A 14,539-nucleotide genomic window follows, 5' to 3' on the forward strand; every position below is an offset into this window, starting at 1 on the left:
AGCCTGACCGTGCTGGGTGTGGAGTGCTGCAGCTCTGCTCCATTCACTTCAATGGAGATGAATCACAATACCAGACAAACTTCACAGCAGGAGTGGCGCTGTGTGAGAAGGAAATCGGCCATGGTTTTAAAATCCTGGACAACCCTTTAAGCATCTTGTATATGTCCGGGTGCGTTCACATTGCATCTAGTACGCGCTCGGGGGCCTGTCGGAGCCTGCATCCGAACATCCTCACAAAACGTGAGTCAGACGTACGCGCCGACGGGGCCACAGACTATAATGGTGCGACAGAGTGAGTGTGCGCTCTGCTGTGCATCATTTTAAGGCGCAAGCGCCTACTGGGGGCAGACGCTCGGTGCTTTCACATTGTGCTCAGGCAGCCATTCTATGGTCCCATCAGAGCCTGCATCCGAACCTCCTCACAAACTGCGAGTCAGACGTACGCGCCGACGGGGCTACAGACTATAATGGTGCGACAGAGTGAGTGTGCGCTCTGCTGTGCATCATTTTAAGGCGCATGCGCCTACTGGGGGCAGACGCTCGGTGCTTTCACATTGTGCTCAGGCAGCCATTCTATGGTCCCATCAGAGCCTGCATCCGAACCTCCTCACAAAACGTGAGTCAGACGTACGCAGCAACGGGGCCACAGACTATAATGGTGCGACAGAGTGTGCGCTGTGCATCATACATTGTGCTCAGGCAGCCATTCTATGGTCCCGATGGAGTTTACATCCGAACGCCCCGCAAACCAGAATTCGGACACATGGGGCTGTAGACTATAATGATGTGGATAGAGCTAATGTGGGCTCTGGCGAGTATCATTTTTGGGTGTATGCGCCTGCTGGAGGCAGACACCCAGGTATAGTCTATTAAGTCTACCTCCAGTAGGTGTACGGCAGAGCGCTTGTTCTCTCTGGATCATTGGATCAGTGTTTCCCAAACTCCAGTCCTCACGGCCCCCAACATGTCATGTTTTCAGGATTTCCTTAGTTTTGCATTGGTTATGAAATTACTATCAAGGTATCAGAAACTGCTGCAGGTTCTCCGACCTGTGCAATGCTAAGGGAATCCTGAAAATATGTTGGTGGGCCGTGAGGCCTGGAGTTTTGGAAACGCTGCATTAGACTAAGTCACCCGAGCTTGCAGATATTGCTGATGCTGTGAGAGCCTCATACAATTTATTGTAGGTGGAAATATCGATCTGGTATGTCTGATTTCGGACCGCCAATCTTTTTCCTGAGATGAGCCACTGCTAGACTTGTCAGGCAGCGACTCCCATAGAGCACACAGGAGCACTCGGCCGAATGAACACTCCTGTGTATGGGAGAGCCGGACGACAGCCATCTAATGTGTATGGCGGGCGTTACACTGCTCTCCCCATAGAGAACACGGGAACAGACACCGTAATGGTCCTGTGAGTCTGGAGACAGCTGTCGCCCATCAGGTATCGCAGCAATAAATTGTGCTAATGCAAATCGCACTAGATCAGAACGTTGCAGCATCTAAGTGCAAGTGTAGACAACGGTTTTCTCCACATTTGAGAAATGGTCGGAGTGTGGTCGAAGTGTCCCACATGTGAAGAATAAAAAAAATTAAGACTTGTACAACCCCATAAAATAACATAGAGATAAGTGCTATTGGTCTAAACAGGAAGCACTTGTCCAAGTTATTCGGTCATTTGTCTGAGTCCAACTCTACCGAGAAGTCTCTAATCCTGTCACATTTTTATCCTAAGTAGCAAAAAAGGAATGCATGTGATAAAACACTTTTGCATAATTTGCGGGACTTGTAATATTGGGGTTGTGTGACAGTTCCTTAGTTTGACGTTCTATTTGATGTAATTCGCTGAATCCCTAGTGTTTTTCTCACTGTGCTGCAGGATACACGGCGTCCTGTGTCTCGCATCCTATTGATCACGGTGTTGAATTGAAACTTCACATCTATTGGCATCGAATGTTTTTTTTTTTTTTGTGAAGAATCCATCCGTGTCGGATGTTTGGTTGCCAGTCACACACGGCTTTCCCTGCAATGGCTTCAGTATTACTTGCATGTAACCCGGTGATAGGTTTGGTTTGGATTTAAAAAAAAAAATAAAAAATTACAGTTCTGAAATAATTGCAAGAAAGCAAGTTTCATTAATGAATGTGGTCACGTTCCTTATCTGAGGAGCGGCATGGCTCATCCGGAGACACCACTTATCCTTAGTCTTGGGCTTTATACACACATCAGTATTTGTGTGCCAAAACCAGGGGTGTCTTCAAAACACAGGACGGGGTCAGTCTTTCAAGAATAGTTTTTCTCTGTAACGTCCACTCCTGGTGTTGGCATATAAACGTTGATGAAAAATCCTGACCAAATACTGATGTGTGATTGGACTCTCAGTACAAAATGACTGTTCACAGCAAGCACATGCGCTTTGTGCACCATTGGCAGGGCCAAGCCGTTCACTGCAGCCTTCCCACCTACTTGTTTTCCATCTATCTCTGCCCTTCCTGTAATGCCGAGCTGTCAATCATGGAGAAGGAGGCCAGAGATAACTTGCAGGAAGGGGCAATGGACTATTTTGGCCAAGGGTGCACCAAAACACTCTTTGAAAAGATGAAATGATCTTTTGTGTAGTGCAAAAGGTGATCGTTCTGGGCAGTGCATCATTGTGAGTAGGTGGGATTCGCACTGTGGAGAACTATGGCAGCCTGTGTGCACAGCCAGCGAGTACAGCTAGCTCAGTGTGCGTCAGTGACTCTGCTCTTCCTGTGTAATCAGGATAATGACCGCTGATCAGTAAAATTCATGGTCATGCCAGTCGGTCCATGTAAACTGACCTTTGACCTTATGCAACTAAATGTGATTAAAGGCAGAGTTAGAGTACCTGGGACCGCCTACGGGAAAAGGGGTGATGGTAAAATAAGAGCCGCACCTTTTTCTTCTAATCTCATACAATCTCTGCCTATGTCCTGGGGTCTCTTCCGTTATGTACTAACATTCAGTAGAAATATGTTGTACTTTGCTGTACAATAAGTCACTTGCAACTTAGTCACCATAGGTCTGTAGCATTTATAGAAGCCCTCCTCCTCCATCAAAGTTTTACCCTCTTAATATATTGCAGTCATCATATTATATAGCACTGTGTACTTGCAACTGCTCATTTTGCCTTTCTACCCAGATAATTCTTCTTTCCAGTTCACCGCCTGACAGCACCATTGGAGGACATCCTTCTTACCGTCAGTGGGACAGGAACAACAAGCGGTTAAAAGGACCCTCCCCACTCCACCCACCAGTGTTTTTCCTGTCCCACTGTGGATAGGAACGGCAAGCGTATCCCTCCCATGGTGCTGTGCAGATGGTAGGGATTGGGGGGCCCAGCCTTTCCCTTCCCTGCCGCAAGACATTTGCGGCTGATACCTGCGATGGGGGGTCCCTCAGCCTCCCCAGTGTAGCGCTGCTCCTGGGATCGGATCCGTTCCTCCATACTGGGGGCTCTCGGTCCGGGCACCTGTTTGCTGGGGGGTGTATGCGGGGACCATCACCAGACGGCGGTCGATCCCAGCAACGCGGCCACGTCCATTCCCGGCGAGTGCTCTCAGCGCGGCAGCCGCTGCTGGCTCCAGGACCTGCAGCCGCGTCCCTTCCGGCCGACGGCCGTGTCACTTCCGGTTGCGACGAGCGCCGGACAGAGGATGCCAGCAACGGCGACGGCCTCAGGAGAGGCCTTCCAGCACGGTCAGACCGCGTGGGACGCGGTAAGGAGGGCAGGATCAACCAGGTAAAAAACAATATAAAAGGTATATGGATTAGGTGCCGCCGGCCATCCTGATAAGGAGCACCCGGCTATTGTACTGTTATAATGGAGGAATCCGCCAGAGCTGTCACAGGGGCAAGTGAGTAGGCTATTTAAAGCCATGCTACAATGCCTCCTGACTATTCCCTAACCCCCCCCCCAATTCGGTGATTTCTGTATATTTTGGGGAGAGCCTCCCAACCCCGCACCTGAAAAGAAAAAGGCTGGGAAGAATAAATGTCCCATTTGCACAGCTAGATTTCCTGAGAACTGTCGGAAACGGCTCTGCAAATCATGCACATCTAAGATTGTCTGCGAAGAACAGACTTCGTTATTAACTAATATGAGAGCAATGATACGTCAGGAGGTTCAGGCATCCATCTCGAGCCTGAATCTTCCCCAGACCAGCCAGACAGAACCGCAAACATCGCGGAAAAGACCAAGGGAGTCCAGCCCTTCTTCTGACCAAGAAGATACGGAAGGGTCAGATCAAGAAGAAAGGGAAGAACCATTAGGAAGAGGAAAGAAATATCTCTTCTCGGCAGCAGATACGGATGAACTCCTACATGCAGTACGTAATACCATGCAGTTACAGGACACTCAGGAGGAAACCTCAATCCAAGATGAGATGTTTGGCGGTCTGCATGCTCAACTCACAAAAGTTTTCCCGGTTAATAATCATATCCGTTCCATGATATTAGAGGAACGGCAGGAGGCGGAGAAAAGGCTAGTGGTACCTAGAGACTTTAGACTCCGTTTACCTTATAATCCAGATGATATAAAGGTTTGGGATGAAGTTCCTAAGATAGATGTGCCATTAGCAAAAGTGGCAAAGAAGACGGCGATTCCGTTCGAAGACTCCTCTCTGAAGGATCCGATGGATCGCAAAGCAGATGGACTGTTGAGGAGAACTTGGGAATCCTCGGCTGCAATAATACGCGCTATATAGCAGCAACCTCAGTAGCCCGGTCCATGCATTTGTGGATGGACGATCTGGAAGAACATCTCAGGGCTAAAACTTCTAGAGATGTTATCCTCAAATCCCTACCATTACTAAAGCTGGCAACAGGCTTTATGGCGGACGCTTTGGCGGAATCAGTACGATTTGCCGCCAGAAGTGAATCTTTATCCAATGCAGCCAGAAGAGCAATCTGGCTAAAAACTTGGCAGGCGATATTCAGTCAAAGAATAAACTTTGTGGTATTCCGTTTTCAGGGGGTAAAGTGTTTGGGCCTATTCTAGACGACATATTAGAAAAAGCCTCAGACAAAAAGAAAGGGTTCCCTGAGGAAAATACTAAAAAATACCAGCCCTTTCGTAGATCCCGGCCTAGTCAGAAGACAGACTACAGGGGGAAAGGGAAGACTGGGAGATGGTCCTATCCCAAAGGTGGAAAAGGTAGAGACTCCATCTTCCAAGGATCAGGCTCAGGGAAACCGAATATATGACATTAGAGTGGGAGGTCGATTACAAGGTTTCTGGGGGTTGGCAGAAAATATCCAAAAACCCTTGGATTCTGCAGGTGATTGCTCACGGTTACAAATTAGAATTCACTAGTCCTCCTCCAGAAAGGTTCGTAATAACCAGATCTTCTCCCCTCTTAAACTCTGTGGCCAGACATCCAGGAGTTGTTAGAAATAGAAGCAATTGTCCCAGTACCCATTTCAGAGAAAGGCTAGGGCCATTATTCACATTTTCAATAAAAAAAAAACCATCGGGACTCCCGGACGATTATATATCTGAAACCCCTGAACAAATGGCTAAGGTTCAGGAAATTCAGGATGGAGTCCATAAAGTCCACAATTCCTCTCATAGACAAGAACATGGTGATGTGCACCTTGGATCTAAAGAGTGCATACTACCATGTCCCAATACACGCTTGTTACCAAAAATTCCTGAGATTCGCCCTGACGAACAGAGAGGTAGTTTATCACTTTCAATTCAAGTGTCTCCCATTCGGCCTAGCCTCGGCCCCAGGGCTATTTACCAAACTAATGTCAGAAGTAGTCGCCTATCTAAGGAATCAAGGTATTGCCATAGTACCATACCTGGACGACTTTTTGATAATGGCGAGGTCCGAGAAACTTCTCAAAATCGACCGCGACTTCACACTCTCCATTCTACAAGATCTGGGGTGGATTGTGAATTACGAAAAGTCATGCCTAGTTCCAAATTCCAGAATAAAATTTTTGGAGGTCATATTAGATTCCAACACCAGAACATCTTTTTTACCAGAGGAAAGACAGATGTCGCTAATCAAGAACATATACCAGTTCAGGAAAAGCACTCCCTCTATAAGGGAAGCAATAAGAATCCTAGGCTTAATGACGGCCTGTATTCCCTGTGTGAAATGGAGCCAATTTCACTCACGGGGGTTACAAAAGCAAATCTTGAAATCTTGGAACAGAAGGCAAAATTCTCTGGAGAAGAAGACGGTTCTTTCTCCTTCGGTAAAGAAGTCCCTAACCTGGTGGACCGTCCCGGAAAACCTGAAGGTGGGAGTTCCATGGATCCTCTATCCCTGTGTCACTGTTACCACAGACGCCAGTCAGTACGGATGGGGCGGGCACATAGGAAGGACATACTACCAGGGGAAGTGGAGTCCAGAAGTATCAGCCAAGTCATCAAACTTCAGAGAACTGTGTGCAATTTGGAAAGTGCTCTACCAGGCCCAGTCTCTGGTCAGAGACAGACACGTGAGGATTCTGTCCGACAATGTAACAGCAGTGGCATTTCTAAGGCACCAGGGAGGGCCAAGACATCCATCTCTACAACACTTGGCAGACCAGATTTTCAGATGGGCAGAAAAATCCGTCAGGTCCATCTCAGCAGTTCACCTGGAGGGTGCCAGAAACCAGGTAGCAGATTTCCTAAGCAGAACTACAGTAGATCCCAGAGAATGGGAATTAAATCCAGAAGTGTTCAGCAATCTGTGCCAGCGGTGGGGGACACCTCTAGTGGATCTCTTTGCCGCCAGAGCATTTTTCTCTCTCAATCCTCTAGAGGGAGCAGCGGGAGTCGACGCACTGTCTCAACATTGGGGAGAAGGTCTTCTGTACGCCTTTCCACCCCTGCCTCTGATCCCAAGAACACTCAGGAAGATACAAGAGCAACTGTAATCCTGGTGGTTCCATTTTGGCCCAAGAGGAGCTGGTTTTCTCTTCTATCCAGAATGACGACAGAAACACCTATCCTCCTGCCGAAGAGGCAGGACCTTCTGTGCCCAAGGTCCAGTTTTACACAGCAATCCGGATTCACTACAGCTCTCTGCCTGCATCCTGAACGCCTGACTGTAAGAGCCAGAGGCCTGTCAGAAGAGGTTATCACCACACTGCAGGCAAGCAGGAAACCGGTAACCCCAGCGATCTATAACAAGATCTGGAAGCGGTATTGTTCCTTTCTAGGAGAGACTCCTATAGATACCTCAAAACCAGACATTCCTAAAATCCTTGACTTTTTACAGCTTGGATTTAAACAGATTTTGGCCCTTAGTTTGTTTTTTGACTCATCATTAGCCTCACATCCATGGATAGCAAGATTTGTTAGGGCCATACAAAGAATGAGGCTTCTTGTGAGGAAATTGTCTCCTCCTTGGGACCTAAATTTGGTCCTTAATGCTCTGTGCAGATCCCCATATTTACTATCAGAGGACATGGACATAGCCAATCTCTTTTAAAACAGCCTTTCTAGTGGCCATCACTTCAGCTAAGAGATTAGGGGAAATGCAGGCTCTATCCATTCAGGATCCGTACCTCCGGTTCTTTGACGACAGAATAGTCTTAAGACTTAATCCAGCCTTTTATGGGGGACCAAATTAAGGTTGTAAGGCAGCCAAGTCAACCATTGCTAGGTGGATTAAGGCTACTGTAAAACTAGCGTATACAGTCCAGGGGAAGGATCCCCCAGATACCCTTAGAGCCCACTCGACCCAAGCTATTGCTACATCATGGGCAGAGAAAGGGGGAGCTTCAGCAGAGCAGATCTGTAGGGCTGCAACTTGGACTACTTTCTACTTTTGCCAAACATTATAAACTAGATCTTTCGTCAGAGCAATTAGCTTTTGGTAGAAAAGTATTACATGCAGTAGTCCCACCGTAGTTTTCCATTCTTTGGTATTCCTCCAATGGTGCTGTCAGGTGGTGAACTGGAAACGGTAATTAGACATACCGGTAATTGTATTTCCAGGAATCCATCCTGACAGCACTACTAGTTCCCTCCCACTGCAAAGATGTATTAATAAACTAATGTGATGTAACATTGGTATAAATTTGTTGAATAAACTCTTTTTTTGCATCCATCCAGATGTGGTACTTGGAAAATCACGGGTGGAGTGGGGAGGATCCTTTTAACCGCTTGTTGTTCCTGTCCCACTGAGGGTAAGAAGGACGTCCTCCAATGGTGCTGTCAGGATGGATTCCTGGAAATACAATTACCGGTATGTCTAATTACCGTTTTTCTCTGCTCCTATATAGAAACAGGAAGTCTGTTGTCCCTGCATTTATCATTCCCCTCTTCACCTCCTGACCCAGCTGCTCCCTCCTCCTCCTGCCAGAGACTTTTGGGTAACTCATGACTCATACAGGGAAAATTGACCTCCTGTTTCTATATAGAGCTTAGAAAGGTAGAAAGGCAAAATGAGCAATTGTAAGAACACAGTGCAATATGATGTATGCAATACATTATGGGGATACAAATTTTGATGGGAGCGCTTCTTTAAAGGAAATTGTTATCTGGTGCATGCTGCCCAAGCAACGTGTGCGTAAATAGGGAGAGACCTATCAGTCAAATGGATTGGGGTGTGGAGCTGCCTCTTGGACTCACCATGCGGCTAGGGCTAGTCTCCGGTCTAGTTTTCCACGATTGTTCTGTGTTCTTAGAATTTGGGGCCGCCCGCCTAAACAGGCCAGTATACGACTGCTGATCAAAGGGCCTTTAATGGCTGCAGGCAACTCGTGTAAATTGGCCTTAACCCTTCAGCTCCAAGAAAGCGATCAGCCCCAACATTAGTGAGCTGGTATTGGAGTGCCTGTAAACTGCCTGCAGACCGGTACCTGCAGCTCTGGGCTATAATAAAGGCTGTAACTTAGGATCAAGTAATGTATTGTGGTTACACAGTTATTTAAAGGGGTTGTTCTCATTCACATGTTTTCCTTATAAGCTCCTTTTTAGTAGTAAAAAAAACCTGACCTTAACTCTCCCTCATTGGGTCCAGGGCTTAGGCTACGTTCACATTTGCGTTGTGCGCCGCAGCGTCGGCGCCGCAGCGCACAACGCAAACAAAACCGCGGCAAAACGCACGCTAAAACGCTGCGTTTTGCGCCGCATGCGTCGTTTTTGGCCGCAAGTTGGACGCAAAAAAAATGCAACTTGATGCGTTTCTTGCGTCCAACGCTTGCGGCCATGCGGCGCTAAACGCAGCACAACGCATGTCCATGCGCCCCCATGTTAAATATAGGGGCGCATGACGCATGCGGCGCCGCTGCGGCGCCCGACGCTGCGGCGCTGACCGCAAATGTGAACGTAGCCTTAGTTGCCCTCTCTAGTACAGCATCTGTCTGCAAAGCTGACGACACGTTGACAGCGCTGCAGGCAATAACCAAGCTCACTGATTGGCTGCAGCGCTGTCAACATTATATCACGGCTGTTGCAAACAGACAAGGGCAGCGGCAGTGATGCCCAACTCTACCTGGGGAGAGTGAATAAAGGTTTTAGTTTTTTTTTGTTTGTTTGTTTTTTACTACTGTTATAAAAGGACAAACTTTTCAGCAAGGGGACAACCCCTTTAACTTTTTTCTCTGCAGAGTAAAGCCACTGCAATGACGAGATCCTGCCAGTCTTCAGTCTTGCATGTTTTGCTGCACAGCCAAGACAGGAATGAGTACAAACTCACTGGTGTGGACAAGGCTTCTCTATTAGCAGGGTCTGAGGAGGCCATGGTGTAACTAGATGGGTCATGTTCTTTGATAAAGGAAGCCAGGCCATGCACTTGCCGCTTCTAAATATACATCCTCATCTGAAAAGAGCCTGATATCTCGAGCATTTTCAATAATTACTTCTGTTTTATTCCTTAACTTTCCGTTTGTATCCTTTTATGTGTAAATTTGTATACATATTTAGTATTAGTAGTACCTGCCCCTGCAGTGCCATGGGTAAAGCGGCGCTGACCATTATCCCAACTACTTTGTGCCATGCTTCTGCTTCAGGTCCTCGAAGACGTGGAAGACGGTGAGCTGCGGCTGGCCCGAGAAGTCCTACCGACAGTTGTGTGGATATTATGCACTCCGGCAAACTTTGTGACTCTGACTTGGAAATTAGTGGCCTTGTGCATCGGCAGTAACGTCGTGCTCAGTGGATATACTACAAATGGAAGTCATTTTACATTACCAGCCTGAGCAAATCGCCTCTGAGAGTTTGCAGAAGCTAGCCACCGGCTCACTGGAAGAATTTCCTCTCCGCCTTTTGCCAAAATTTGTTCCATGGTTTCCCAATCATTTGTCAACATTTACCCTAAAACCTCAAAAATGTCCTCCGCTTATTCCAGTGGATCCGTCTACCCTAGCTGGTCATGCCTCCTTTGATCCGGTCAATGTGGATCCTTTTATATGTTCTGATCCTACTGCGAATCTGTTAGAGTTTAAGGCAAATACACATAGTAATGATGACAAGGAGGCAGAAAAGGACAGCATTGTATGTGTCGCGGAGAACACGTATGTGCGATCATGGAGCGTGTGTAGCCGTAGAGGTGGGAGCAAAGATTCAGTCGTTCCTTCCTCCCCGGAGCTGAAATCCATCTTGGATAAGCTCCAGCTGAATCTGTATCATAGGGGAAGATGGACGATTCTGCCTTCAGGTTGTGGCAGTCGGAGTTTAGAAGATGTCTGGGATAAGGTGAGCCGAATGACCAGACGTGGCGTCCTCCCAAGCTGTAACGCCACAGTGCAGCGGGACATCGGGGAGATCTGGATATTCTGTGACCTGCGCTACTGCGAGCATATTGGCCAGTTAGTGAGGTCGCACTTACAACCGACTGGCAAAATCGACTTCACTGTTCGCAAACATGGGGTTATATTACGTATGTGACTTTTCCTGAATTGTATACAGTAAAATCTCACTAACCGTGCAGACATTTAGGGTAATGTATGAAATCTAGTGCTAACCAAAAAGTGGATGTACCACCATTACCAGGATACCGCTTTACTATGGTGGATAAATAGAGATGTGCCCAAGAATAAGGGTCCTCATACAGATGCCTCTGTCAGACGTATGTTCAGCTGGCATCTATTCCTACCATCTCTCTCATAAACATGCACTCTCCACCAAGGCTTTCAGGGGTTTTTATTGGTGAAAAAGAGACTGACCACCACCCTCAGATGGTGATTTTTGCTCCACTGGAGCAGTTGGTTGGGCATGTTGAAATCCAACATGCCTGATCCTTCTATTTGCCCACCATCTGCTTTTGAACGTTGGCTCGAAATAAGGTCAGCCTGAACCACTTGCATGTTCTGTGTTTATTGCTTATATTTTTAATATGTGGCTTCAATAAATTTGGGCCCAATTGACTTCATGTATAAAAGCTACTTTAAAGGGAACCTGCCACAGGGAAAACGCTTCCAATCTTAAGGCCCCATGTTATATAGCTGTGGGAAATGAACAGATTGATAGTTTTATGAGAAGAGATTCATATATAATTGTGTTTTATTCATTGTGTCCTCTGGTCTTTGTGGGATTGTTAGGACCGCTCACTGGACTCAGTGACTGACAGCTTTCTGTGTATGTGTGCATAGGGAGAAAGCTGTCAGTCACTGATAGGACCACCCACTGGACTGAAAACCCCAGAAAGAGCAGAGGGTTAAATGAATAAAACACAGGTATACTGAATCTCATCTCACAAAACTATAGATCAATGTGCTCAGCTCCTCCTGCGGTATAACATGGTGCATGCAGATTGGACCGTATTTTCCTGTTAACAGGTCCCCTTTAATTTACTTTTGCCCTCAGCAGCCGGTTTGTCATCTTTTTACTTTTCTCTTGAAGGAACTCTGCTCTCAGTGAGCAGCAAAGCTTCTTTTTTTTCCCTAGACATTTGTTAAATACAAAACCTACCCTTATTTCTGTATGTACACCCATACATCGAGTGACTCAGTTGTTTAGTAGGACCGCCCACAGGACTCCTGAGCCCAGAATGACTCCTCCCCAATGGCTACTGTTTTTATTTATTTATAAAGCCTTACTTGCCCTCCCCAGGTCCAGCACTATGCCTCTGTTGCTGCTTCTAGTGTGTGTTATTGTCTGCAGCGCTGACTTCATGACAAGAGCACTGCAACCAATTGGTGAACGGCCCGAGATGACGGCAAAGAGCCATTGAGCTCCGTTACGGGCTGCAGCGCTGTCGATGTGACGTCCGCACTACAGACACATGGAGCAGCTGTGTAACGTCGACACTTGACCCGAAGCACAGTTTTTGGTTTTCAAATCAAATTGCAGCCGGGTGCCAGGTTTTCCAAACTAGAAAGTCCTTTTAAGTAGGTTATAATTTAACATGAAATATTTTAATACTATTAATCGCATAATTCATGCATTTTATCGATCATATGTCCATATGCTTTTTATCCAACATCGACACACAGAAAAAAGAGAGAGCAGTTTTTATGCTCTATTCCTCCTGACGTCAAAGGTCCAATCCATCAGATTTCTGCTGTTCTCCATGACTTGTCATGGAGCTGGTCCGGCCCAGTGCCATTGACTTCTGCCACTTGCTGCCTCATGAATTGCACAACATGAAGAGCTCGTTTATTGCCAATTATATTTGCCAAGAAATCTCTTCATTTGTGCCCAGTGCCAGGCCTTCTGGTATTATTATTTTTTTTTTTTTTTGTGCACTCGGTGGTGAACATTTTATACCTGGCTAGTGTTTTGGTTTTATTTCGGTAATGGATCCAGCTTTCCTTGCAGGTGTCAGGTATAAACTAAGGCCGTGATACTAGTGGGAACCGATCCTTTTGTTTCTTATATTTCAAGTTCACCCGCGTCTCTGTTCATATCACAATATGTCCAGTTTACTAGAGAAAAATCATTCCAACAGTAATCCTGTCTAACCTGTGAAATATGGAGGAACCCTGGATGATTGGGGACCGATTTCCTATTGCTATTTATGGCCTAGGCGACACTTAAAGGAAATGGCATCAAAAAGTGAGCCATTGTTTAAATCAGATTTTTGTGTTAATTGTAATAATGAAAAATGGCAGTTTCTTTTCAACATTCTATATATTAAAAACAATTTTGTTCACACTGCAACTGGAGATTTTTTAGACAGTAACTTGTTGTTTCAGGAAATCCACATGGCCATTACCAGAAATGGTCAGACCCTGACCCTGTCTCTTGTATTGAAGTGTGTAACCAGGATGTTCAAGAGGTTATGAGGCAGGAGGAGCTGTAACATCGTCTATTGCGATTGGTGGAGTATAGAGGTGTTAGTCACTGTAATCCTGGCTGTGATAGCGAGCTTGCTGAAAACCCTTCCTGAAAGGACAGGAATTATGAGTCTAACAAAGTCCCAGTAGTCAGTGTGAAAATTGCAAGATTAATAATTTTTGTTTTTAGATTAAAGATCACAGAATTATAAAAAAGGCCTTTTTTATTTTAATATGTGTAACACAAAAAAAGATTTTAAAACCATAGACATTTTCTGATGACACATTCCTTTCAAAGAGGTCATGTCTGTTCTAGTAAATATTTGCATTCATCATCCTAATTCTTCAGAATACTTTCTCATAACTGTGCATTAGATTACAAGCTGCTCAGGGGCGTGTCCCTACATAGTAGATGAGTTCTGATTGGTTGAGGTTAGACTGTGCATGGGCACAACCCTAGCTGGTAACACCCAGTTGTCAAATTATTCATACATTTGTAGGAGGTATAACAGTGGAACAGCACAAAGCAGAATATTCCAGGACTGTATTGTAATGAAGAATGTAGGAATTTATTAAAATAGACATGACGGTAGGAGTAACCAGGACTGTTTAGGAAATAATTTTTGCCTTTTTTAGTTACACTTGTATTTCCTTCTATGATGCATTGCTCAGTTTATGAATTGCACTTCTAACAATACATATGAATTCTGTAATGCCTATATTTTTTTATCAAATAAAAAAAAGAAATTCACAAGATATTACCTACATGGTGTATTGGCTTAATTTTTACCTTTCTTGAATATTTGTCGTTTAAAGGGTCCCTCTAGTCAAGTGTTTCCCAAACTCCAGTCCTCACGGCCACCAACATGTAATTTTTTTTATTTTTTTTTAAGGATTTCCTTAGTATTGCACAGGTGAGGGAATTATTATTAAGGCATCAGGTATTGCCACAGGTTCCCTCACATGTACAATACTAAGAAAATCCTGAAAACATGATGATCTGGTGCAGATTGAGGGGGCTGTCATTGAATCTTATTAATAATAATAATTCAAAAGCATTTACTACATACTCAAATGTTTGGCTGGTTACATTTTTTTCAGAACTTATGTATATAAATGAGTTTACAATCAAGCATTAATTGTTGTGTTATTGCCTGAAGACACTGGTCTGGCGAAACGTTTCTGGGGAGGCTTTGAGCGTTGTTCTTTTTTAATAGCATCTGGGGGCCTGCTGAAAGACCTTGTCACCACCAACTTGATGCTCCTGTGAAGCTTATCCTATGGGGGAACTTCATAGGAGAACATCTTTTTCATTATAGACTGCAACACTGTGGCATTGCAGAAAATATAA

At 45.5% G+C, this 14,539-nt stretch overlaps 1 protein-coding gene across 4 annotated transcripts in view; it reads left to right on the plus strand.

Moving 5' to 3' along the window:
• TRAPPC13 (trafficking protein particle complex subunit 13) overlaps positions 1-14,539 on the plus strand; it is a 52,243-nt gene that overhangs the window by 664 nt on the left and 37,040 nt on the right. The window lies entirely within an intron of this gene.

This window comes from Ranitomeya variabilis, chromosome 1 (assembly GCF_051348905.1).
Source record: "Ranitomeya variabilis isolate aRanVar5 chromosome 1, aRanVar5.hap1, whole genome shotgun sequence".
In the NCBI taxonomy this organism is placed as follows: Eukaryota; Metazoa; Chordata; class Amphibia; order Anura; family Dendrobatidae; genus Ranitomeya; species Ranitomeya variabilis.